We start from the raw sequence: 25,251 nt of genomic DNA, 5'->3' as shown, positions 1-25,251 counted from the left end.
TGACGCGCCTCACACTCGAGTTCTTCAGATACGTAAGCAGTGACGATTTCGGAGGAGTATGCCCCGCGTAGAGCATTACGCCTAGCGTAATGCGAGGCCTTAGCCTCCTATAAAGGGGCATGCGAGGGCAGCCTTATTCTTTTGCCAAATTCTTCCTTTCTCTCTAGTTTTTTCCTCGATTTGCGTGTAATTTTTACCCCGAAGCTCCGGTATTATTCCCGAGCCCCAAAGCAAGTCTCGAAGCCCTGAAGATCCCAAAAAGTAAGATTCCCGAGCCGACGCTCTGCCCGCGATGAGCCCGGTTTTTGTGAAGATCTTACCGAAGAATAGTACTTCTATAAGTCGTAGTGCTGTCCAATCATCTTCTGATCAAGTGAGTGTGTAGTTACTTTCTTCTAACGCATAATTATGAAGTATTTTATATAAAATACGTGTTATGTGTATATTTTGTTATTATAAGTGTGAATGCATATTCACTTTCTTCTATCTTGTATATCTGATTTATTCTCTATGAAATACGTGTTATGTGTGTGTGCCTCATCTGTTATATGGAATATGTATTGATTGAACATGCTATACTGGTTTTAAACTATGTATAAAAATATATATTTTTATCTACTAATATGTTGGGTAGAACATGGGTAGATAGTTGATGTGTGATAAACAGATGAGAGGCCTCGATGTTGTTGATGTTGAACTAGTCATCCAGCGGAGTATGGATGACGACCACGGACTCTTTCTAGACAGTCCAGTGGAACGCTAGCAGGTTCATAACCTGTAGGTGTTGTGAACGATGTGTTCACCGGTGTACTCTATCCCCCTCATGGTTGCCTTTAGGATATCTATTGTTGAGGAAACCCCTTAGTAGTAATGTCCGTTTCGATGAAAATCCTAGATTAGGTCCCTTGAGATAGATGTTGTTTTAGGTACATAAAGTGAGGATAACGGGAATGGGTAATCGGGTTATTGTTGGTTGGTGAAATTAAATATAATTATTTATTGTAGGTTGAAAACCATATATGCTCACCAGGCTCCCAAGCCTGACCCACTCAGTTTTATTTGAATTACAGGAAGTGGTGCAAGGTAATAAGATGGATGAATCATCGAGTTGTTTTTTTACAAGTCTGTATATGTATATATTTGTTGAATGACTTGTAATGTTATCGTTTATGTTTTATGGTGTGTATCGGAACATGACATCCTGTGTTTTGATTATATAATGAAAAGGCATCTCTTGATGAAATGCTTTGATAAATATTATTTTATCATATTTTGTTTTGAGAACAAATTCCGCAACTCTTTTAAATCAAAAGGATTTACTCTGAAATTATTTTAAAAAGCATAAATGAAATCGGTCTTTTCTGGCCGTGATTTTTGGGGATGTCACACGTATGTGCAACGTATGCTCAACGTACCCACCTATTAAGCATTTTTTCATTAAACACTTAATTCTTACAACCGTACGTCCAAACTTCATATCCAAGCCCTAGGGAATGTCTTAATCCATAAAGTTATTAACTTGGAGCCTTTGCATGCTTAAATGAACTCAAACCCTAGATTTAGAATCCTACTTTCACCAAATGGACATAAACACATGCATGGTTTATTCTCAACCATCAAAATGCTAACTTTATGGTCTAGGGACCTCAGAAACATCAAGAGAAGCAGCTCTAACTTCTGGAGTGGAAGATTACCACTAGATCTCAATCGTGGGATTAAAAAGTGAACAAAACTCCATAATAACAAGATCTAAGCATACAATGAGTAAGTTCCAAGCTTTATACCTCAATAAAGCTGGACATGATGTGTGGAATCTGGATCTACAGGCTCTCCCTTGATCAAAGCTCATTCTTCAACTTTCTTCTTCCTCGAGGTTCATCAATACACATTAAAATACACACAAATAGGTCAAATCTTCTCTAGATGGCTTAGGGTTTCGAAATGAGGCTCAAAGGGTACTGGAGGCTGGGAAATGAAAAAATCATGGGTCACAATGTTGCTTAAATAGGGTCTAAAACCTAAAATTAGGGTTTGTTCCCTGATTGTGTACGCCATGCGTACGTGAAGTATGCCCAACGTACTCCCATTTTTCGGAAAATGGAAACAATGCCCCGTAGGGACCAATTTTTCAAACTATTTAAACACTAAGGGTCAAAATGAAAAGTACCTTGAATCGGGTGTTACAATTCTTCCCCACTTGAATTAGACTTCGTCCTCGAATTCTGCTGCCGAAAATAACTCTGGCTCCCTCATCCCGTCCTCAGGCTCCCCGACCCCCGAATCCCCTTAAAAACATGTTTTTTTGTTGAATTTTGGAAGCTCAAAATCATATTATTGTTTATTATATTTATATACTTAATATATGTAAATATATTTATAATTTATTAACGGCAGCCCCATGGGGGTTTCGGGACAGAACTACCCGCCCGCGCCCGCTCCCCCGAAATTAAAACGGGATTAACCTTGCCCCAACCCCCATCCACGTCCCTTATTTTTTAAAATAAATTCCCCAAACATGATGGGGACCCCATGGGATCGGGGTCCCATGGGACTTTTTGACATCCCTATGTGTCGTCTGAAGTCTGTCGCAAACCTACTGAATCAATTTCGTCGTATTGAGTACCTCTTCGGTACTCCCCATGACCTGCTGAATGACCTCATCGCAACATATCGGGATCCTAGACTTTCTTCCATAGAGCATCTCAAAAGGAGGTCATTAATTATGGCGTGGTAACTGTTGTTATACGAAAATTCTGCCAAAGTAAGATATATATCCTAACTACCGCCAAAATCCAGTACACATGCCACAACATTTCCTCCAACGTATGAATAGTCCCCTCACTCTGACCATTAGTCTTTATGTGGAAATCTATGTTGAATTTTAGACAAGTACCCAATTCATTATGGAACCTCTTCCAGAACCTGGAAGTAAACCGACATCCCTATCAGAGACCACAGAAACTGGCACCCCATGTCATTCCACCACCTCCCAAATGTACATATTGGCCTGCTTCTCCGCTAAAATACTCTCCTGGATTGGATGAAATGTGTGCTCTTGGTTAATCGATCAATGATGACCCATATCGAATCCATTGCGCGCCGTCCGAGGAAATTTGGTGATAAAATTCATCGTAATCTCTTCCATTTCCAAACAGGAAAACCCAACAGCTCCATTTTTCCGTGGGGTCGTTGATGCTCGTCCTTGACTTTGTTGCAAGTCAAGGACTTCTCCATCAATATCTGACGTGTACCACCCCAATATGGAACCCATACCATCCGATGAAGGGTCAATAATCCCCAGCTATCATAATCAAAGGAAGCCACCTGACCCACTATGAGCTCACCTTTTCGGTGCTCCTTGATAGATTCCATTTTATGCATCTTTTGTATTAGTTATTATTAACATTTTTCATCATATTTTATGCTTTTTCAATTGCATTAGTTTAAGTAATGCTTAGCTCATGTATTTTATAAGAATTCAGGTATTGCTCATGTTTTGTTGTTTATTTTCAGGTGTGACATCCATGGTTCAAGGTAATGCTAAACTATTTAATTTTGTAATTAATTGTTGGACTATGAGACTAACTTTGGAATATTTAAGTTGGGCCTTATTGAGTTGGTCCGTTAGTGAGTGGGCCGACAGAGGACGTATGATGGGTGTAAGCTTGGCATACGCGGGGTGTAGTGGCAGCATTGGATTTGGGGGGGTTAGTGTGCGTACGTATAGTGTACCAAGGGGTATGTGCAGCTTACACGAGCCGACCCAAAACCCTAAGTTTTAGGGTTTAAGTCATATAAATACATCATTATGTCCCAAACCCTAGCCTCTTCACCAACCTCTCAAAATCAAAAACCCTAGAAAGCCTAACATTCCTCATCCTTGTGTGATTTTGATCTTGTGAAGCCCATTTTGGTGGTTTGGAGCTTGGAAGGAGAAAGAAGAAGTTGGTGAAGAAGAACTTGTGTAGCTTGAGTTCAAATATCTGAGATATCATCATCACCTAGTACTCATTTGAGGTAAAAATCTCACAACATGCCTCATGTATGCTTAGATATATGGTAATGGTATTTTAGACCTCTATTGGTCCCAAGAATGGATTTTTATGGTCCAAATATGTTTCTAGGCTTAGGGTTGCCACCCTTAATGATATATGAGTACCAAGGACTGAAAAGTTACCTGATCTGCAAGCCACCTAGTAATCGAATTTATGGGTTAAGACACTTTATTGGACTTAGATCTGCGTTTTGAAGCTTAAGGTCTTAAGGGATTAAGCCTTTTTGGAGTTTATGGCTTAACAATTTAGTATATTGGGCGTACAAGCCCGTACGTGAAGCGTACAAGCCATGCAAGCAGTACGCTTAACGTACAGAGGAGTACGCCCCGCGTACTCACTAGATATGGCTTTTCGTCATTTGGGCCTCGGTTTGGGCCGATCCATGGACTTTGTTATTATGGGCCATAATGGGCCATCAGAAGTCAGTTAGTGGGCTAAGGCATGTTTGGGCTTAAGGGAATGCCCATTTGAGTAGTTCGGACCAATTTAGAAAATTAGGCCATAATTGGGACATTATTAGGCTTGGAAATGCTATATAGAATTGGATCATTAATGTTGTGGATTTGGGCCTAGGTTATGGTTTGAATTAGATTAGGGGTAAAATGGTAATTTTACCCTAAGAAGGATTATTGAGTTTGGACTAAGTGTTAATTTCTATTGATAGCGCGAGGAGTCGTCAGAGCAGCCACTAGAGGTTTTTATTACGAGATTATGCATTCAAATTGCGAGGTGATTTTCCTCCTGGTTTGAACGGGTCAAAGGCACCAATGTCAGCCCGTATAAGTTATGTGTTGTGACAACCCGAAACTTCCTATCCTGTACAGTCCAACACTTCATTGATAGTCAAACTTACTCCTGCTAACTTTTAGCACAGTTTAGAGTCCATTCGAGCATTCTAATCTTTAATACATTAAAGGATCAAATTCTAGAATGGGTCGACTAGGGTTCCAAACCACCAATCAAGCTTTATACCCTCAAATGAGGAGTTTACGGCCATGAGACCATGAGTTTACGGCCGTAAACTCATGGTGCCGTAAACTCCATGCTAATATAAGAAAAACTTAGCCATTTTTCATTCATTCTTGCCATTTCAAGCCTAGAATTCGGGTTTGCTCTTAAGTATCACCAAGATCATTCATTCCAATCTTCCATTCATATCTTCAAGTGTTCTTCAAAACACCATGAATACCAAGAACACACACTAGTGTTTTTGGACCTTAAACACTCTTGCAAGCTTCTAGATTGTAAGTACTCTTGTCCTAGCTTATTGTATTCTACAATGAACTTGTTTAAGCCTTAGAAACATCAAGAAATCTGGGTTGGAAGAGAGTTTGTGGCCAAGGCATCTCCCAAGGCCGTAAACTCCATATAAGGGTACAATGTTGCCCTAATTTCCTTCCTAATGCTTAGAGCTTGAACTAGAACCCTTCACATCTGAGCTAGGCACCTTAGTACACGAATTTAGGGAGTTTGCCATGGGTTTACGGCCATAAACCCACTAGGGCCATAAGCTATTGGCCGTAAGCTCCATGGAGAGTGGTCCTTGGGCCGTAAACTCCAATGCAATACATTACAACCCTTCGATGCAACCCTATGACCTCCTAACACTTAAACCAAAGTGTTTTCTATACTTTAGGGTGTTTATACTTACTTAATTAGTGTTTTAACTCACTAATTAGATGTTTACATATGTCTTTATATGTTCATAGGATCATTGTGTGTGTTCAAGTCTTCACTTGACACCTAGCACCTTGTCCGACACTTCCATCCAATCCACTCACTACAGGTGAGTCCATACCCCTTAATTAACCTTTAAAATGTTTTTAAATGCTTTTATGGGGGGATACAAGTTGAATCATACTAGTTATTATATCAATCACATGTGATTAATAACTAGTATACATATGGATTTCACTATACTTTTAGCTGTTTTGCCAAACCAACTACTTCAAAATGTTTTCTCAAACGCTTTTACATGTTAAACTCTTTATCAAACTCGTTTTCTATACTAAATCTTTCCTTTCAAAGTTTGTTATAAATATGTTTCAAGCAAAGGATTTCTTATACTTTAAACTGTTTATGTCAACAAAATGCTTTTAAATCATTTTATAAATTGACATCAAGTCATCGATTTTATTATTAAAATCTTCAAATGTTTTACAAAACTTCTTTTAAACTTTTATATTGTCAAATGCATGCCTATATATGTATAGTTATGTAAGTAATGTTTAGAGGACTTAGGACTGCTAACTCGCTTTAATTCATTTTCCTTGTTTGGATGTGGCCTTAGGGTATCAGTTATTTGTCCGAATGTCGTCTAAATATTAGTTACATATTATGTATACATATGTAGACATAAAAGTTCTATCAGTCAGTTTAGTACCTTTGGGTAGCAAAGGCATACTTTCGTTCATTCATATACATACATTTCTAGTAAACTATAATAGGTACAGTTTAGAGGTATACTACCTACTATTACTAGTACAAGGTAATACACAAGAGTCAGTTCATTCATGAGTCCATACAAATATACTACATACTATATGAAGAGATACTATTACATACTATAAAAGAGAATACTAGACAGAGAATACTATAACCGAGAATACTATACAAAGGATAGTATACAGAGAATACTATACATAGAATACTATTTCTATAACAGGATTCAGAGATAACATAATGTGAGATACTACTTCATGACACATCGACCATTTAGTTATGTCATGTTTTGTGACCAGAATCTCCTGGAGGGAGAGCGTGAGTTTGCGTATAGATCTATATTGGATTGACTATCCTACACCTTTGTTGTTCGCTACAGTGGGACTTGCAAGTCTACGAGTGCCAAATGTCATTTCTTCTGACGTCTTTCATCGTCGTGTTATAGTCAGACTAGTATGGTAACAATCATATCACATTTTGCCTTAATTAAGCCATTGGTTTTAAGGTAGTTATTACTTCAGTGATTAATACAAATAATACTGTAGTACACATATACATTTTTCCATTATATTCAAATTGTGATCTTCTCACATAAAGGGTAATATAAGGCTATACGTTATAATAATAGTTATACAGGGGAACAACCGTCATTTTTATAGAGGTTCAAACCTTCAAAACAGTCGGGTCTTGGTAGAAGACCTACTTTTTATACTAGTAGGAAATATGGGATTTTCTAGGGTTTTCATACTTATACAAACTTTTCCTCAAACAATTACAAGTCTTTCATTACAGTTTTTACAAATCAATGACACTAAAATACTTATGAATTCACCATCTTAAATGCTGATCTACGCTTTTAAAATAACTTGTATTCTCAGGTCACCAGTAAACAGGTACAATGACCAGGTTTTGAGAAGACGGAGCAGTCAAGACTCGTCTTTTATTTTGATTACTTATGTTCATGTCTTATTCTATGAAAGAACACGCTTGTATTAAAATTATACTATTAATGCAATGGATGATGTTGTTGCTTGTTTATTACTTTACACTGTTATGATACTTTACATGACGTCCTCCGCCCCAAAACGTTTCCTCCGTTCTTGGTTTTGGGGTGTGACATGTGTGCAGATTAGTATCTAAGTGTGGGCATGGCCCATATCTTAGCATTACTTGAGTATGGATATGGAATGGATTGGTAGATTTTGTGTTATATTTGTATGTGTGCTTAGTTAGCTGAGTGTGGGAAAGACTCGTATATCATAGATAGCTAAGTGTGGTCGAGGCTCGTATCTCATAGTTAGTGGAGTGTGGGCGAGGCCCGTACCTCTTAGTTAGTCGAGTGTAGGCGGGGCCTATATCTCCTTGAGTGTGGGTGGGAGCCCGTATCTCCTAGTAGCATGATTATATGTATGGTATGTGGTAGTTTGAGGGAAATTCACTATGCTTCGTGCTTATAGTTTTCAGTTTTGGTTTTAGGTACTTCAGGTAGCAAATGAAAGGGGTCGGGATGACTGCATTGCACACACCACGATGTTTAGCCTGGGATGTTCACTCTGATGTTTTGATATGATACTCTGATTTAATACTATGACTTATTTTTTGGATGGAATGTTTTTAATAACTATGGTTTATTTAATAATTAAAAATGAAATTTTGGTCATTATTTTTGTGATGTTTCAAGTTGGTATTAGAGCCTTGGTTTGAGGGATTCGGGCAAACTCTCGGGTGTGTCTGGACTCAAACTGAGGACTTGGTATGAAAATTTTCAAAAGAAAATCATTTTTATAAAAACGATTTCCAAAAGAGAAAAGGGTGTGGTTCATGTAATCATCCGAGCTCTAGTAAGTTCTCCCAAATTACCCACACATGTTTGTTATGATATGATATGATTATAAGAACTGCATGCTAGATTAGGGCTAAGGATCTAGGAAGGATGCCTTGTATGCCTACTGTATGAGCTTATTGAACTGCATGCTAGTACTGATTTGTCAGTAATAAGATGGTCGGATTAGGATATGCTTGGTTTTGTTTACTCAGTGCTTGAATGTTGCTAGCTTTGTTAACTCTTATATAGTAAATCTAATAATAGGTTGATATAAACATTGTTTGTTTTAAATTATATGATGGTTACTCATGAATAAAATTAAATATAATATATGGTTTATTGATATTTATAGTTGTTGTTATGATTAATTAATTTTAAGAGGTTTATTTGCTTAAGATTTTAATTTATATCATTCTAATTATTTAAAACATTAAACATTGTTTTTGTTTTTAAAGGTAACAATATAAGTTTTGTATATAATGTTACTTTTAACTATTGTTGTTATAAGTTATTTAAAATAACGTATTTGGAAACTCTTAATTATTTTAATCTAGTTTCAGAAATTTAAGTTTTTTAAAATTTATTTGATGAATATTGTTAGTTTTTTATTGTAATTATTTAAAACAAAAACATTTCATTTGTTTTTTAAAAATAACATTATAATTTTTTATATAATACTTTTTAGCTATGTATAGAGAACATCCAAATATGACTTCATGAGAAGAAGTTATGATTTTAGAACTTTCAGCGTAGTAGTATACGACTCAGAAACCGAAGTAGAGATTGGTTGATTGTTAGGAAAAACAATCTAAACGAGAGTTGAAGATCCCGTCCATATGATTTCGTCGATATAAAGACAGTTGAGAACATATATCATATGAGATAGTTATGATTTTTTTACGGGTTTTAATAGTCTAAGGCTGTTAAAAGTATTGCTTTAAAATAAAGTAAGAATTAGCCGATCGATAGAGTTTAAATGAAAAATTGTAGATCTCGTCGATATCTACATGTGGATATAAAACCCATCAAAAATGGAGCTCATACGGAGAAGATATGGAATGTTTTATGAAATCAGAAATCTTTGTGCGCAGCCGCACACACAGCCCAAATTTCACCACATGTCACTTTTTTCATGGGGCTACGTCAGCACTCCCAACTAGTTATGCAAAACGCACCCGACCATGCTCACGACGTGCACCCCAAAATCAGCTATAAATAGGTGACGATTTTTATTCATTTCTCACACCTCCTTTCCTCCAGAACCTCTCTATAACTAGTTCGTCTCTCTTGGCCTTTTCTCTTTAAATTCCTGACTGCATTAGTGAAGCTCTGATGTAGTGATTCGGGCAGATAAAAGTGCTCGGTATCAAGGTTCTACTAGTGCAGTCTCCTGGTTTCATGAGAAACTTTCTGTAAGTTAGGTTATACTTACCATGCTTCAAGTGTAGCTTATATTATAATTCATTGCCGTTGTTATGAATGTTTATGTAACATTCATCATCCAGGTAATTTACATCTTTGACCCCCTAGTATGAATTCTTTTTTCAAAGTTGGTCCCTTAGCACTTAAATGAGAAGCGCGGAGTTGTGTGTGTACACTGGGCATACCCAAGCGTACATTCGACGTATGTGGTCGATGTTTAAACCCTATTTTTTAGGTTTTAGCCCTATTAAAGCATCATTAACTACCAATACCTTCTTCCTCATCAGCCTCCATTTCCACTTCATCCCTTACAAACCTTAATCTCCATTTGTGGTGTTTTGAGCTCATTTGTGGTGTTTGGTGTCCACTTTTGAAGGAAGGAAGCCATTGGAAAGCAAGGAAGGAACTCCAAGCTTTGTAGATCTGAGTCTTACACTCCTTGAGCAACCTCTACAAGGTATAAAGTTCTAAACTTGTTGCTAATCTCATTAGATCCTACTAGATGTGGAGTTTTGTGCTTATTAGTCCCATAATCTTGGTCTATATGGGTAGGAGCTACTCTGGACCAAATGATTTGTCCTTTTTGACATTTTAGAGTGTCTTGAGCTTTAGAAATGGGATCGTGATTGCTTACATCCCTCCATGCATCCATTTTGGTGGCTTAGAACCTTAGGATATGTTAGGGTTTTGGTTTTGGGATCTTAATAGCCATGCAAGATCATAAAGTTGGAAACTTGATGATTTAGAACGTTATTTGTTTCTAGATTTGGGCTTTGGATGAAAGGACTTAATAGATTAAGCACTTAATAGAGGAGAGAAAGTGGCAGCCGACTCGTTGGGCGTACTTAAGGGTACACTGCATGTATCTGGTGAAGATCTCTTAACCTAGCCAAATAAATACACTATGCAGGGTGTATTGCCTGAGTATGTCGGGCTTACTCAGCCAGAGTTGACTCAGTTGACTTTCTGATCTTTGACCTAGACCAGCATTTTGACCAAGTTTGACCTAGGGGTATTTTAATTATTTTGAGGTGTGAGTTGAGGCTTGGTCTGTAACACCATGTTTCGGGTCGCTTCATAACTTGGAGCGTGACCCGCAGATCAAGTATCATAAGGCTTCGGTCCTTGGGAAGGAAAGGTTTAGGCCCAATTTGGTGGTGGATAATGTAGGTTGTGGGTAACGAGTGTTCTCTTGTGTTTTGGAACCTAACGGTATAACGGTAAAATGATCGTCGAAATCAGACCTAAAATGAAGAATTTATGGCTTTCGAAAGTTTGGAGATTTGTGGGCTAAGCCTAATACGTTGGGCGTACAAAATGTACATCGGGCGTACTAGCTCGAGTAGATCACGCATGGCCTTGGAGTACGCGGGGCGTACCAGGAGTACACATGGCATACTCCATTCAGGTGCAACCCCTAATTAAAGGTCTTGGACCCTATTTAAAGGCCTTAACTTATGTTTAGACCCTATTATCTTCAACCTCTATCAAAATTAACCCTAAATTCGAAACCCTAACCTTCATTTGAGCATTATTGAGGCTCTTGGTGTGATTTTGGTGTTCCTTGGAGAAGGAGAAGATCCTGTTAGAAGCATTGCTTGGCTTGGAGCTTGTGGATCTAAGCCCTAATCATCTTCATCAACTTCCAGGAGGTATAAAGCATCCAACTTGATGACTCTATGTGTTATATCTAGTCTCTGGCATGTTTTGGGTTGATTTTGGCCATAGAGTCATTCTTGTCAGTATGAGATACTCCATGAGCTTAGAATGTTAGATCTTAGCAATTCTGAGGTTGTGGGATTATAAAAATGTCATCTTGATGGGTTTAGTTGAATCATGCTTGAGTTGGTGTTCATATTATGGATTTAGATGGATAAAAACAAGCATTGGATCCCATCAACACATGCAAAGGAGTAATGTTGCCAACTTTACGTGTTAAGACATTATTTAGGATCAGATCTGAGAAGTGGACTTAGTGGCTTAACCATTTAAGCAATTAGCGGTGAGATTGGGCTACTATGGAGTACATTGGGCATACCCAACTCGTACGCAACGCGTACTGGCCAACGGTGGCATACGTTCAGCATAGATTGAGTACGTTGGGCGTACTCAGTTATTTGAGTTCCGTTGACTTTTGTGGGTTGGACTATATTTGGACTATTAGGGTTTTAGGCTTGTTGGGCCACTAGCGTTTCTGACTTTAGGCCATTGTGAGGCTTCAGGCCTTATTGGATTTGAGCCCATATTGGACTTTGGGTGTCTTTTAGGAATTGGGCCACCATTAGGCTTTTAATGCCATTGAGTTTGGGCATGAGTTATTGGGCCAAGCAAGGAAAGGGAAAAATGGTCTTTTACCCTAGGTGTTGGACAAATGAACTAGATTCCCGATTATGGTTTATGGCCCAATTATTAATTGGAGTTTTATTTTATTGGTTAGTGCGGGGATTATCCAGTTCAACAGCCCGAACATCTGGTCAACTGACATCAGACTGAGGTGAGTTTCTTTCATTGTATCCGTGGGTCGAAGGCACTAATGTTGGCTCACTAGTTTATGATGTAGTATGATGATTGTCTTTGTGATAATTGTCAGTTATACCTATATTTTCTTGATGACTCTGTGATTCTTTTGCTATGATATTATGTGGTATTGGTACGGGAGAAATAGACCTGATACCGGTTGAAATAGACCGAAGAGGATTGCAAGCACCCAAATATGCTTGACTATATTCGATTGAAATAGACCAAAGGGGATTGCAACCACCCATATATGCTTGATTGTATGTTTGTATGGTATGTGGTATTTTGGGGGACTCACTAAGCTTCGTGCTTACGGTTTATATTTAAAATGTTCTTCATGTATTCCCGGTTCGCAAGGGACGGGACCGGCTTGATCGCAGCACATCCACCCATGTTTCTGCACTTTATGAATTTGAAATTGTACTCTGATAACGATTTTTACTCTTATATACTTTGAAATGATTAGATGGTGTTTATGGCTGATTTAAAAAAAAATGAAAATTTTACCTTATATTTTTTGGGACGTTACAAGTTGGTATCAGAGCCTCGGTTTGAGGGATTCAGGCATACTCTCAGGTGTGACTGAACTCAAACTAAGGGTTTGGTAGATTTTTCCTAAAATAAATGTTTTATTAAAGGATTTTCTAATAAAAGAAAAGGGTGTGGTGCATGTAATCAGCCGAGCTTAATTAAGTGATTCCCAGAATACCCATACATATTTGTTAAGATTTTATGTTATGAGAATTGCATGCTAGATTAGGACTACGGATCTGCTCATGATTTCATGCTAGCAGAGATGCCTTTATATGCCTGATTGGTTGAGCTTATGGAAATACATGCTAGAATGGGTTTTCAGATTGTTGGATGGATTTATCAGATATGTGATGCCTCGTAGCCTAGGAGGATCGTATGTTATGCTATATTTGGATATTTTTATCGGTAGAAGTAATTTCTAAGTTTATGCTTTAAAAATGGTATACGGTTAGGAATATATAGCCCTAGAATGATTGATTTGGCCTTATTTCCCGTTCCTCGTTTGGTTGTGGTCCTAGGGTAAAGTCTTTTTTTTGGATAGTCTATTTGATCATGTATTGTGTATAATTGCATGTATAAGACAGCCAATAGTGAGAGTGGAAGATCCTAGCATGGGTTGAAGTAAGTGAGCCTTGGATGTTCTTCGTTTGTTATGTGGCTTAGAGTGTTTCTGCACGAATGTTGCTTGCGTTGTGCTTTGTGGGATTCTTAGTAATATGAGTTAACTATTAAGTGAATGTGCCAAGTCACCTGTTGTAAAGGTTAAATAATCTCAGAGTGATGGATTTGACTCTATTACGCAGCTCTCGTTTAAGTCTAACCGTTGTAGGGTTGAGTTTATTACTTGAAGTATTATCTAAGTTTTATGGCATGTGATTATATTTATGAAGTAGTTAGCTGATATTAGTGGGAGTTCTTCAGAAACTAATGGCATGGGGAGGTCAATAACCTAGGAGAGCCTAGGAAGTATTTTAGCAGGTTCGGATACATTGTGTAGCGATTACTTAGAGTACCAGTTTGAGAAGGTGACTTAGAGGATTCAGGATGATCCTTAAGGAAAGTATGGATATGTGTGCAAGGTAGTGTTGGGCCCATACTACTGAAAGAACATGATCAATACTCGAATCGAGGATTGTCAAAGAAAATCTAGGAAGCCTATGGATGAGGATTCTTTAGGTATGTTTTGATCATGTGTATAGTTGTCTTTCTATATGGTGATGAGCACTCGTGGTGGAGGATCTAATTCAGGCTCAGGTGTTGGTGTTGAGCCGATGGATGAGCGAATAAGGGAATTTATCTCGTTGGAGATCACCTGCGGTAATTTGGAGCAGACTTCTGTGTTGTTTGGTACCATCAAGGAAGGAATCATGGAACTCTTGGATGATCGTCTTGGAGCTTTTGTGGCCAAGATTGCAAGAGGACATTCGGATGCTCATCGGGAGCTCAAGGCTTGTGGAGCCTTAGAAATTTTCAGGGAGAAGGAACCTACTGCGAGATCTTGCCAGGAGTGATCGAAGGTGGATTACACATCATGCTTTCCAAGGGATCGATTCCATGATTGGATTGCCACTAAGTTTTCACGAGCCTTACGTGAGGAGTTACCCGACATTATTGGTTGTGTCACTGATAGACTGGTCTCCAAGTTCGAGGATTGGATCTCGTTCGTTCAGGAAGTTGATGGGATGGACGAGGTGACTCGGGAGTAGGAACTTAGTTAGAAGAGGTACCTAGGGAAGAAGCAGTCTCATGATCTGAATCTACTAGTGTCATCTGAGAAGTTTGATGCTCTCATGTCTGGTGATAGAGATTTGAGGGGCCATGACATTTGAGCTATGGGTGGGGTGACCTATAAGCCTGTGCACAGCAATTCTAAATGCGACAGGTGCGGATGGAGGGGTCACCTTCGCCAAGAATGCATATGGGAGTAGAATTTTTTCATCATTGTCATCATCCTAGTTATATCAGGGAAAATTGACCACGTTTAGTGAATGGGGTGGCTATTGTAGGTGCTTCCACAAGAAGAGGGAGCAAAACCCTAAGACGTTACAGGTATGTATAATATTCTTCTCTTTCACTCTTTAAATCATTATGCTTATGATTCAATGTTAATGTGTATGAAATGTTATGCCCTGATTATCTAAGAATAGAAGTACTTGTGTGAGTAATATAGTTATTTTATCTGGAAAGTTTTCATATACCATTTTGCATACAGTGGGCTGTGTTTAAAAGAGGCGTGAGTATTATGTTGGATTAGGTGTCTAAGTCCATAACTATAATTGGTATGCACTTGACCCGATAGTAGCATGGTCCATTTTGGGTTGCATTCACTGGAACAATTTGCTAAGATGGATATTTGAGAAAGAGGTTATTTGTGATTTATTAATATATTATAAGTATAATATATTAATTGAGAAATCATATTATTTAATTAGTATTGGTCAAGAATTAATTTGGAATTAATTTAGTGATCAAAAGAGATTAATTAAATTATGGGGACTGATTATGTAAATCATTGATACATATAATTTGGGCCAATGTTCCGTGATTGATTAGTGACTGGCTAAGTTTATGTGAGAGTCCATGAAGTGTTAGTCCATAAGGCCCAAGGAAGTGGATTAGGGTTTACAAGTTGAAACTCTAGGAATTCCACACTATAAATGCAACCCCTAGCACCACCAAAAATATCCAATGATTCCATTGGAAAACTCTAGCCGATTTTGTGTGCTCCTAACCTCTCTCTCAAAGTCCTCCATTTGTTCATGGTGTTTTGTGAACCATTTGAGGCATCACACTTAAGGTGCTAAGCTCTTGAAAGGCCAAATTCTACATGCTACAACTAAGAGGTATTCTTCTAATTAGTTTTTATGTTTCAAATATCTATGTTGTACGCTAGTTATAGGTTTCATGCTTTGGATAATTTTTTTTGCATGTATAACTAGAGAAAACTTAGATCCAAAGCATTACGGTTGTATGTGCAACATAGGAGTGTTATAGTACTTAAAACCCAACAGTGGTATCAGAGCCATGGGTGTTTTCTATTATATTGATGCATTGGTTAATTGTTTAAAGTTAAAAAAATTGAAAAGTTGTTGTCTGGACAGTGGACTCGATGAGTTGGGTCATTTGGTGATGAACTCGACGAGTCTAGTTTCCGACTCGACAAGTTGGATATCAGTTGGCAGTTTTTCGGGTTTTTTTAGCCGATATTGGATTAGGATCATTACGAGAAACTGTTTTGTATCATAAAATTCGTTGTTTTGATATGGTAGTGATCATCCTCATCCAATTAAAAGATAATTGTCAAAATTTTAAGATGGCTATTAGTTTATATGATAAAGCTAATTATTTATAAATTTTTTATTTAAAATTATCTTGCTACAAGCGTTGTATTAGGTCAAACTGGTAAAAGATAAAAAAAATATGAATATTTTATTGGTTTAAAATTGATCTAAATGTTTTGAAGAATTACAAAACTTGTCTTCAAGTTTTGGAATTCAAAAGTTTTTTTTAAAAGGAGTTACAAAACTTGTCATCATGTTTTGGAGTCAAAAGGTTTTGAAGAGTTACAAAACTTGCCCTCAAGTTTTGGAATTTGAAAAGTCTCTTTTATGAAACATTGAATTCTAAAACATCTAGTAATTTGAAAGGTTTCAAAAGGTGCAACTCTTGGTTTTATAACTTAAAAAAATTAATTAAATAGTTTTAATTTTGAATTTTTATATTTAAAACCTTGATGTTTTTGAATAGTTTAAATTACACTTTATGGACTTTGTTAAAATTAATTAAAGTGTATAATTAAAAGGGAATTAATAAATCCATAATGATATGGTTTAATTTTAATTAAATTAAAAGTCTAATTTATTAACAGTTTAAACCATCTAGTATTTTAAATGTGTAAAATACACCCTTATACTATATAAAATTAAATGTTTAATATATTATATATGTATAAGTAAAATGTCAATCTTACCGTTAGTAGGCCTCATTCACGAAGTTGATATACAAGGGGTGTTTAACGAAGTGGCCTATAAAATGACCGTCATTGGGTATCCACTCTTACCCACCACACCCTTGACCAGTGGATGGTCGTTAGCCGAACGGGTAGGATAGGACACTAAACCCTCATTAAAAGTATAATGAATTATAAAATAACTAAACCCTTATAAATTCCCAATCTTAGTTACTTAGGAAAAACGTGAATTTGATGCTAACCCATGAAATTTCACATTTCACCTTATGGGTCAGTTATTGGAGCGTGTGTGGTTAACCGGCACACTAATATGGACTAACAAAGGATGGAAATGGGTAGCTTGTAGTTTGTCATAAATCAATGGAGTGTGTGTGGTTAACCAACATATTTATTAGGTGATAAATGACTTCGAGAGTACCAACCTAATTTGCATGGTTATTCATACTTTGTTTGTGATCCTCGGTATCCCAGTCATAAACTTGAAGGGCATAATCGAGATTAAACATTCCATTGAAAAGTTCAATGAATCTCAAAAGATCTAGGAGTTTCATTTAAAACTTAATTCATTTAAAAAAAATCGTTTTCATGATGGAATTGGTAAATCGTCATTTACCTACCAACAAATAGTTTACAATTGGATTACAGCATCCCTCTTCTGAATTGTGAATTATTGTGTTGGTTCCTAGCCTTAATATTTCATTTGGGTGTTATATTAAGGACTTAACTCAAATAAAATTGAATTTCTCCCTTGTAGATGTCTAGTTCTGAAAACTATGGTCTTCCCGAATCTTTTGGAAAAAGCTTTCCTCATGAACATGATGTTCCCAAAAAATCATACTTCACTTCCTCCACCTCCTCCAATAATTCTCCCTGACCTACATGTTCACCGATTTTAAAAGTTCAAGGTCACTCAAGCCCTATTGGCAAGAAAACATGAAGATGGAAAGTTTGTATGTGCTCACGTCTTGGAGATGAAGTTGCTTATAGATAAGCTAGGAATGTTGCGTGTCGCTTTCCTGAGGAAGTTGGTTATTGACTTGGTTCTTCAATCACTTCCCGAGTCGTATGGTCAGTTTGTTAAAGACTACTATATGAGAAATCACGACGTGACCCTTATTGATCTTACATATTTGCTAATTGTTGCTGAATCAACAATGATTTGGCGCACTGGTAAAGCAAATTTGATTGGAAGATCTGCCTCCAAACTTCCATGGGGATTGACAATAGCAACATTGGAAGTCCAGAAAAGATTTCTCTTCCCAATGGAAAGGGATTGTGTTAGGATTAAAACCCTAATTGAGATTTGATGAACAAGATGCGAAAAATAAGAACAAACACAAATATGAAGATTAGGTCGAATGATTACTCTATTTATTGAATTATGAGGAACAAATTACACTTAAGAAATAAGAATCTAACTCTACAAGAAACCTCACAACGTGGCGGCTACATTTTGCCTCACTCTTAACCCTAATTGTGAATAATAGATGACTATTTATAAGGAAAAGACAAGTCTTGGGCTTTTAACCTACACTTCATCAAGGGGGCCCATTGCCATCATCCATGGAGTGCTTTGAAACCCTACAATCTCCCCCTCAAAGTATGGAATGGATGACAATGCTTTAACTTTCAAAACAAGCATCTAGCAAATAAAAATATCTTGCAACGAGGAATATATGAAGCAATCCACGAATCTTGATTCTTCAATAGTCTTCAAACACGGGCTCTAGGATATATAAATCAAGCAATGAAGTAATGTCTTTAAACTTTATTTTCGAATGTAATCCCAAAAAAATCTTCATGAAAACCAAACCCGCCATAAAAAACCCATTTCAGAACAAAGAAACCAAATCACTTCTTGTCTTTGAAGAGCTCCCCCTCCAAGTCACAATGATCTTCAAATAAGCTAACGATATAAGCCACCAAAAATTATCATGTAACAACCTGAATTTTAAGATTCGTAATGCCACTTGATAGAGAAAATACTAGAAGTCGGAGATATAACAAGTCCTTAGAAGAGTTCGATGAAGAACTGCTACTGTAAATGATACTTCTCTGCAAAAGCTTTAGAAGAGTTCTATGAAGAACTGCTACTGTAAAAGTTACCTTCATAATTCTGCCACAAGCTTTATAAAAAAATCTTCAAATTTGAAAAGTCACAAATCCAATTTCGAATGGCCATATCAAATTCTCCCCGATTTATAATAAAAAAATGTGATTATAAAGCCTTGAAATGATCATGAGAATGATCTTGAACGGATAAATAATTATCGTGCTCCCCCATGACAAAATGATATACACAATAAAGTATAAAATCCGAAAAAGTCGTGAAAATTTGACGTTATCACGAAAAACGACTTTCTGAACTGCCAAGACTTGATGGAATCTTTATTTTTCAGTTCACAAAAAAATATGTGCGTTAAAAAATCCAAAACTGTTCACCAGCCCTCAAATTTGTAAATTTTTCTGAATATTGGGTAGAAATTGTTACTTGCTGAAAGATAGGGGCTGGAATGGTAATTCTGCATCAATATACCACTTTATTTGTAACAAAAATTGGAAATGGTCTAAAAATGCCAAACTGTGAAAACAACAAGGACCAAAAATGCCAATTTGCTGAAGTTTCATGGACCATTGATGTACCATTAGTCATCTTCATCAATTGAATGAACACAGCATCATACTCCAGTTGATCTTTCAACGATCACTCAAACTAGATGTGAAACCTTGAAATTGGCACATATAAACATCGACTGCAATAGGTTCGCTCGAGTCCCATGTCATCCACCGTTCGTTCCAAGTATACCCAAAGCGAATCTACCTTCTTTCGTTCCAAGTGCTACCAACCGAACTCAAGTTTGTTCCAAGGCCATTGATACAAAAGTGAAACCAAGCATCACAATGCGAACAAAGAGCGAAACCGTAGCCAAGCCGAACCACAGGTTCACTTTCTCCTCTTTCGTTCCAAGGCAAACAGACGAACCCAATCATAGATTCTCTTCCGAATCAAACGATCATGGGAGAAGAACGAGCCTAGTTTCGTTCGTTCACAAATAGCTTAATTTGGAGTTTCGTTTGACTTTAGTTCTTCCCAATAGAGATCGATTCATTCTTCATTCGTTCACAGGTAAGAACTTTTCACAGCAATTTTGGCCTTTTGCATTGACCACCAGTTCGTTCATCCCGATTAAGTTTCAATTTCGAATTCATTATCAAGTGGGATATCAGTCTTGGAAACAAAGTTTTCGAACATAAAGCCTTTTCCGATCATTAGTGGATTCTGAATTTTGATTTAGAAACAACTCCCGATTCCGATTTTATCTTCTGTTCAAATTATGAGAGACTGTAAATTCCGAAAGCATACGAGTTCCATTGCATTTACATCTGAAATCTCACCATACATTCAAATTTGGCTAAATTTATGCAATCACAGTTAGAACCAGAAATCCAAGAACACCAATTTTGACTTTTCTGCTTTGACCACCAAGAACAATGGCTTAAATCATTCCGATCAAAATTCAATCTTGATACCATTTGTTCTTAACATCACATCCGTGATTGTAGTCACAATTCTGATTTAGATTGCAGTCCCAATTTTGACCATCAACTCGAGATACGGTGTTGTTCATCCGTTCATCATCAGTTCATCATAAGAATTCGGAATTTCCATTGGATAAACACCCAATCAAGATGTGGAACAGATTAAGCAAGTTGATTCAAACACCATAATCAAATAAAATCAAAATCAATTTTGAGAAGGAAATTGTTTAGAAACTTTCACTCAAGAACAAAAATCGATAACAAATTATTAAATAGAGTCTTGAATCATGATTTCAAATAGAATATGAGAACGAATTGCGAAATCGAGATGCAACAATCACAGTTTTGAGATGTGCCGATGCATGAATCAGAATGTGCGGCTATAAAGAACGACATATGGGTTTAATTCAGTGAACAAAAATCAATATACATTGGCTCAAAACACATTAACAGTAATCGGAAGAAACTGGGCTTAGTAATAGTTCGAAGAACAAATCAATGGGCTAAAACAAGAAATTAGAACTGTCAGCATCAAACGAATGACCAGATCCAAAAAAAATATCTGAAAAGAAAAACGAATCGGATTGATACAATACCAGATGAACAATAGAAGAACAACATAAATCTCCATGAATAGTAACTTGAACAGAAATCTTGATTCCATATCGCCAAAACACCAATAATATTCAATATATGTGCTGAAAATCACCAAATCGAGAACCGATACTTCAAAAATCACTAGATTTTCAAAGACCTGCTCTGATACCACTTGTTAGGATTAAAACCCTAATTGAGATTTGATGAAAAAGATGCGGAAAATAAGAACAAACACAAATATGAAGATTCGATCGAATGATCACTCGATTTATTGAATTATGAGGAACAAATTTACACTTAAGAAATAAGAATCTAACTCTACAAGAAACCTCACAATGTGGCGGCTACATTTTGCCTCACTCTTAGCCCTAATTGTGAATAATACATGACTATTTATAGGGAAAAGACAAGTCTTGGGCTTTTAACCTACACTTCATCAAGAGGGCCCATTGCCATCATCCATGGAGTGCTTTGAAACCCTAAAGATTGGCCAAGGTGAAACCATTTGACCAAAAGGTAAACATAATGGCTAAGTATGAGATTGTCCTGTGTACCATTCCAAGAAAGTCTGTTTGTTTTTATTGCCAATAGAAGGGCCATTTGGATGCGAAGTTTCCGTATCTACCTAAAAGGAAAGGAAAGGTCAAGATGTATGAATCTGCTTCAGGTAAGTCCACTATCTAACTCTATTAAGTTCCTATTTCTAGATTCTTAATATATGATGTGATAAGATTGAATTTTGATGTTTTATAGGATTGATGAAAAGAAGCTTAAAGGAAAAGCACGCAAAGTCTGATCGGGAAGAGATGGATTTCGCTAGCATGGTTCGATGATCGAATTTTTGAACTGCTACTTGGGAGTTATGATAGATTGCTTAGAAATATTTAGAAACATAGTTTTCATATGTACTTGTATTGTAAGGACTAGTTTTCTACATTTTATAAATAAAGAAAATTTTTTATTTTATATTTTCTTGCAATGGCATTTGTGAAAATTGATGTTTGTATGTTTTTATTTTTAGAAATATGGATTTGATTCTTTCATTTATGGTAGTGTCTAAGTTTACCAAATAAGGAAAGATTCTCATCACCAAGTTTCAATTGGACAAAAACTTGAAATCATGTAACTTGTATTATATGATGAATGAGAACCTTCATCTTTGGGAAATTAAGACTAATTCCTTGTTCACATAAAGATGTGAGTCAAGTGAAGGACTAGGGGATCAAGTACACATTGTTGTGTACTGGTCAGGTCCACAACGAAGAACGGTAAGACTATTCGTCATGATCTACTAAAAGTTTAGTAAATATGGTTATGCTTACAAGATTAAGTATAATTTGAAATTGTTGAAAAGTTTCAATCTATAGCATAACGAATAAGAAGAATCAATTAGGCAGAAAGATACGAGTTTTTCTAATCTGAATGGAAAGGAGAGTACTTATATATCGTGTTTTATGATCATCTTAGTGATTATGGAACCATATCACAATTGATCCTTTAAGAACACCTTGGTGTATTTGTGTGACCAAGAAGAGGAATCGTGAAATGGTTAAATGGTTAAATCAAGAAGATAAATCGTACTTCGTTCCAAAAACAAGTCTTAGAGTCATACTCCAAGATTGTTCCTTGAGTGACATATCTTAAGCAGGTTTATAGAACCTCATAGGATGTGGAATAGAAATGTTTCTTTATCTTGTACATTTCAAATTGGTAGTTGTGATGTTTTTGACAAAGACCAACTAAGACCAATTATATGAAATGTCATTCTTGATAAGAATCCGCACTAACTCTTGGATATTTGTTTGTCAAGGAATGTTTCTTGACAAAGAATCTTATATGTCAAGAGGTCAGTGGGAGTCTTAAAGGTCTTGAAAAGTTTCAAGAACTAATCAAGAATAAACCTATTGTTTATCACTAGCACACGACTTGAGGTTTGTAACCTATCGTGTTGACATATTCTTTTTTCTGTGCTCATTCCAATTAAAGTTGGCTATGCATGTGAGTTCTATGAGTTCTCAATTATTTGCATAAGGTAAAGCACCTTGATCAGTGAATATCCATTGATCAGTAAGGATGATCTACTCAACAAATTGGAAGACATGGTAGGCCCTTGTGCTTCCAAGTGGCAAGAAATGAAGATTGAACAGTCCATATGAGTTTGAATTTGTCATAGATCTTATCCTATGATAATGGTTGGAAATGATAGATTCACATGGATAGGAACACATACACCATAAAATTTAAGTGGCATAAGGTTTCTCTCCATTCATGAAAATGATTGTGAGGAAACACTTTCACTAAGTAGATTTTGAGGTGATAGCAGTTGTGTTAATTGTGTTCTCAAATTCGATTATGATTACGACATCCCACTTCATAGTTCGAATTGTGAGAAATAGAAAATAGTTTGAACATTAGAAACTTATTGCTATAATTTCTGAAATAGTTTAGACACACAAATAAGCTTTCAAATAAAAGGTGTATGAGCTTAGATAAAGGCTTATCGAAGCATCTCGTATCAGAAATCTGAAAGAAATTCAATAATTATTGATTTCTGGAAGTCCAACTGATTTCTGGGTACATGTCAAAGCTAGTGGGAGCATAAGTGTTATGTTGGTAAGAATATAATTATCATGATAGTGGGAGCGTGATTATTATGTGAAGTGTTGCAAGCTAGAAATACTGGTTATAGGAAACAAAGTCCTAATTTGCAAAGTTGCAAAGTTTGAAAAGTTGTTTCACTATAGTAAGGTAGAGGATACTTATACTTTATTTCGAATCTAAAAGTTTAGATTAAAGTATTAATCAAGCTTAGTCATGGTCATATATGAGTACCATGTTGAAGTGTTTCAACATTGGAAATTCTATATATGGAAATATTATAGCAAAAGACTGGTCAAGTATCATGTCTTTATGTAAGACATTATGAATCGTGTCCCATATGCTTCGGGTATAGGATCGATTTCATATGTTATAATATTCGCGTGTTCTAATTTACAAATTCCTAGGACATTAAGAGGACTAGAGCTAGATATTACTAAAGTTATTAAACAACTGTCAAGGACGATCTGTGGTTCGCTAAATATTGATCGCTTGTATATGGAAGTATAGTAATGGATGGACTGTATTGACATTATTATGAATAGACAAGATTCTATTAATAATGATTGGACATATGGAATATATTGAAATGTTTCCATGTTGGGAGTTGGATATAAAGAATCTATGTGTAGATTAGAAAACTTTTATGCAAGAGGGATGCTCAAAGGAATGTACTTTGAATTTGAGACTTCGCTTCCTTGGAATTGTTTTGTTATCAATCTCCATTGGAAAGTTTTGTAATATCATTGGCAAATTAAGTCTCTGTGACTTTGGTACCGTGACATTACAAAAGGAATCATTGCATGATAGTTTAGAATCTTACACTTATGATAAAGATTTGGAATTGTGAAATGAGTTTTATTGAAAATGTGTCTATTTCACAAAGAAATGGCCATAGGGAAACATAGTGTGCATGCTTGGGTATGGGATAACTATTGTTTTAATTCAAGTAGAATAATGTAAAATTAATATGGTGATTAAATAATAAGTGTTTTATTTACATCCAAAAGTTTTGAAACCATATTGGATTAAATTATTCTTGTGTTTCACTTTGCATGTTTTGACATCCCGAATAATAAGATTATTCAAACATCCACAGTCAATCATAATTTGGAAGTATGTAATGAGGTAAGATTGTCATGAATCCGTCTGTAGATTGTCTAAAGTGTTTAGACATAGCAAAGTTTGTTGCAGTGTTCATGAATACTCCATTACTAAGATTTGAGTATGGGATTAAACCCACGCTCACGTAAATCACTTCATGGATTTTATCACGAGTGATTGTGAGATGATAATATCTTATATTCTTGAAACGGACACATATAATTGTAGCTTACAAGTTGGTTCCACACCCGTAACTTGGTGTTATAAAACATATTATTGTGTGTGATTTGATGAGTAAATAGAGAAAGCATATGAGTCAAAGTTTATCTGTTCCTTTTACCCTAAGAGGGATAAAAGCTATATTTGTGGGCCCCTCGATGATTTAGTGATGACAACCCTAAGCCCTTGACCAAGCCGGGATTGATTTGATTTGTTCAATTAGTCAGTCGTCATAAATCGGAAATCGGGAAACAACACATGGATAGAGAGAATGATTATAATCCATGTCTCATGTCCATACGATATCTAGAATGGAGGAATATATGATCCCTTATCTAGTGGACACATTATTGATCATAGTTGACAACGGCTTTTGAGAGATACGATTGTTAATCGGGTTTTGGAGTCATACTTGAAATAATAGCTAT

The sequence above is a fragment of the Lactuca serriola genome, chromosome 7, assembly GCF_051521515.1.
Source record: "Lactuca serriola cultivar US96UC23 chromosome 7, Lser_US96UC23_V15, whole genome shotgun sequence".
In the NCBI taxonomy this organism is placed as follows: domain Eukaryota; kingdom Viridiplantae; phylum Streptophyta; class Magnoliopsida; order Asterales; family Asteraceae; genus Lactuca; species Lactuca serriola.
The sequence above is the reverse complement of the archived record's forward strand: the minus strand, read 5'-3'. Positions refer to the sequence as shown.